General features: G+C 55.0%; 1 pseudogene; it reads left to right on the top strand.

The window, feature by feature from the left end:
- Positions 1–292: 292 nt before the first annotated feature.
- Positions 293–2,962, top strand: LOC145714998 (uncharacterized; annotated as a pseudogene).
- The last annotated feature ends 544 nt before the right edge of the window (positions 2,963–3,506 follow it).

The raw sequence follows: 3,506 nt of genomic DNA, 5'->3' as shown, positions 1-3,506 counted from the left end.
ATAGTGACACAGGAATCAGGAATGGAACATAGAGGCCTTCTGTATTTAGCTCTTTCTGCTTAAATAATGCGGCAATGGGAGAGTTTTTTGTGGGAATGTGTAATTTAATATCATTGAGTGAGGGAATTGGAACGCTTTACCCGCTCTACTATTGAATGACATACTCTCAGGCCAGAAGCGGACTTGTGTCAGGACCGAGCTGAGGTCTCCACGGGAGCCCAGTGGGGAAACGGAGGCACAGTGAGGGTTGGGCACAAAGGGCAGGAACGAGGACTGTTTTGTAAATCCGAGCATGAGGCACGGGCCGGGCGGCATGAGTGCAGAAGATCTTCCGGCTGAGGGCAGGGGTGAGATGCACCTGTGTAGACAGTCCTTCCACACTCTGCGGTCCCTCCTCGGCGGTCAGCATGGGGCCAACCCTTTGCTGACACTGTCCGGGCCCACAGCCGGGGTTTGAATCTCATAGTGAAGACTTTTCATTTTGGGTAGAGGATTCCCAGCCCCATCAAATCTCCCCAAACCCTGTGAGTTTCCTATCGTTGCTCCTGCACAAATTTCTGTAAACATCGCACTTTGGAACACCACTCGTAGTTGCCACATGTCTCAGCGTCGGGGTCCAGGCAGGCCCTTCCTGTGGTCGGGGTTTCCCACGGCTGCAGCCAAGGAGCAGCTGGGCCTCCCAGCTCCTATGGAGCCCAGCTCCAAAATGTGTTCACTTGCTTGTGGCCCCGGCTCCTGACAGATGGCCCTCCCTGTGGGCCATTCACAGCCTGGCTGTTTGCTTCTTCAGAGCCAGCACAAGCATCTTGTTCTACTGGCAGTCTCCGATGTCAGAGAAGGATGAGATGCTCTTATAAAGGACTTTCCATCCCTGGGTTAGATCAGGCCCACCCAGGTCGAACTCTATTTAATTATAGCCAGAACAATAGGGACCTTAACTGCACCCAACATCCCTTCACCGTTGTCATGATATCATGTGCTCATGACAGTGACTTCTCATCCCCTTTGCCCTATTCTACTGGTCAGAAGCAAGTCCTTGGTCTGCCTGCTCTGGAGGGGAGGGGATTTGTACCAGGGCGTGACTCATCAGAGGTCACCTTCAGGGAGGTAGGTCTGCCACACCCTCTCAGCCCTGGCTCCAGATCCTTTCAGGGCACAGCGATTGGAGGAGGCCTGGAAAGTTAGAAGTGTGTGTGTTTTGTTCAGCTCTGGTATTCCCAGCACCCAGGCCCAGGGGCCCCAGATGGTCCATAAGCCTCCTTCCACTTTGCTTCCAGCTTAGGTGCTCCAAGGAGGCAGGGGCTACATGTCCCATAGAGGGGGCCCTGGACCACTCCCCCCACCCATTCATCCATCTGTCCGGGTGTCATGGCTGACTGTGTGCCTACAGTGTCTCCATCCCTACCCTGGCCCGGAACACCACACTGGGCCCCAAGTTGCTAATAGTTCAGTGCATGTGGTGGTGAGGGGGGACCAAGCCTGTCTTAGTTTCTGTGGGCATTACCCATGTCTCCTGGCCTGGCACACAGAAAAGAGCAGTCTATTGGTTGTCATAGCTCGGAAGTTGAGGGATGGCCTGTCTTCAGGCACAGCTGGGTCCAGGGCTCTCAGTCGTGAAAAATACGCAATCAATAAAGTTCTTTTCTGTCCCGTTCTGCTCTTCTGGCGGGTAGACTGAGCCTCCTCGGCTGTGGGCTCTTAGCAAACACCACACAGCATCTACAAACTCCCCTGCCAGCTTGTGACATCCTCAGGCACAGACTAAGTTCACACACTCCTCAGCAGGGGACGGTGATTCACATCACCCCCCCTTGTCCCCTCCTTTCAGCCAAGGCCTCGCTTTGTACCCTGTCACTTGCTGCCCTACACTTGAAGGTGGAGCCCACCGTGATAAGATATGCAGACATTGTGACCTCACAAAGCGCCTGGTCTCCTAGCAACTGCGGTGTAACTCTCACAGCCTGCCGCCTGATTTGGCTTCATGGTAGGAAATTCATCAGGGCCCTGCGGCGGCCGCGAGACCTGGCAAGCGCGGGCGGCCCCTAGTGGCCTCACATCCTGAGCAGCAAGAAGAAGCTGGGGGCGCTGGCCCCAGGAGGCCCTGGCCCTGGCAGCAGGGGACGGAGCCTCTAGCGCTGCAGGAGGGGCCGCCCTGGAGGCGCCTGAGGAGAAGATGGTGTACACGCGGAGGCAGCAGCCCCCGGAGGCCTGCCTCCAGACGGGCCGCCCAGCTGCCAGGCGGAGGCGCCACGGAGCCCGGACGGTGGCAGTCGGCCAGAGGAATGTGCCGCCCCTGCCGCCGCCGTCCCGCGAGGACAGCAGCCCCCGCAAGCCCATGGCCCCCGGGCCCTCCTCCGGGGGCCGCACCCTGGAGTAGAGTGGGAGGGCGGCCACCCCGACGTTGACCACCTTCCCCACCATCCGCGTAGTTGGCGACCTGTGAGTCGAGAGCAGCCTGGCAGAAGCGCGGCGCCAGACGCGCCAAGTCCTGGGAGTGAACCTGGAACCCGTGGTGAGACTCCGCCGCTTCCCAGTGCCTGGGCGTGAGATGCAGGTCACCGCCGCGCGACCTCTCAGCCCCGGGACGGGCTGTGCCTGGAGGGATGAACCAGGGACAGCCGGGACCGCGTCCCCTAGTGCACTTTATGGGCGAAGAAGCACCAGGCGGTCCAGGCCCGCGCCCCCGGGATGCGGCGCCGCCTTCTGGGACTCCCAGGCAGCTGTGCCCTCTGCTGCCTCCCAGCACCGGGTCTGCGGAGGGAGGATACCCCTGGACCACAAGGGAGGTCCCCTTTCTTCCTAACCCAAGATTGAGATGTCTCCAGGACTGTAGGGGCAGATCCATGTTCTCTCTTGTTCCCTCATTGGTCTGAAGTCGTCAGACTTCCACCCCCACCCCCTCCAAAGGAATTTGGTTCCATGCTTGTGTAATAAAGCTAGAATTTCCTTGCTGTTCACCCACCTCCTGGCTCCTCCGCCCCATTTGTTTTTTCTTTCTTTCTTTCTTTCCTTTTTTGACTGCCACTCTTTCTGGACGAAAGATCGAATATGTGTGGAAAGTTGTTGGCAATAGTTGGTATTCTCAATACCAATTGCAATAGTGGGTATTCTCAATCCCACACCTTTCTGAGTTTTAACTGGATTCCAACGCTTTGACCAAGGATATTGTCTAAGAAATTCAAGTGTATCACTGTTAATAATGTAAGGATTTGTATGGCTTTGAATGTCATGGGCTCGGTGATTACAAACCAAAAGATTCAAAGTTCAACTGTGTACACATTCTTAAGACGTTTCTAAAGATTTTATATTGAAATGTAATGTTTGTGTTCACTGAGCTCCTAAAGGAAATGGTAGACACTCGGGAAGTTTTGTTTAGTAAAATTAACTTGGGAAATTCTTTATAAGTGGGTAAAAATGAAAGTGCATTGAGAAACCACACGGTTTCTATTAAAAACCAATGAGTGAATTTCAAAAAAGAAAGAAAGAAAAGAAAGAAAGAAAGAGAG

The sequence above is a fragment of the Panthera onca genome, chromosome Y (genome assembly GCF_046562875.1).
Source record: "Panthera onca isolate mPanOnc1 chromosome Y, mPanOnc1 haplotype 2, whole genome shotgun sequence".
Taxonomy (NCBI): Eukaryota; Metazoa; Chordata; class Mammalia; order Carnivora; family Felidae; genus Panthera; species Panthera onca.
The sequence above is the reverse complement of the archived record's forward strand: the minus strand, read 5'-3'. Positions and strand labels throughout refer to the sequence as shown.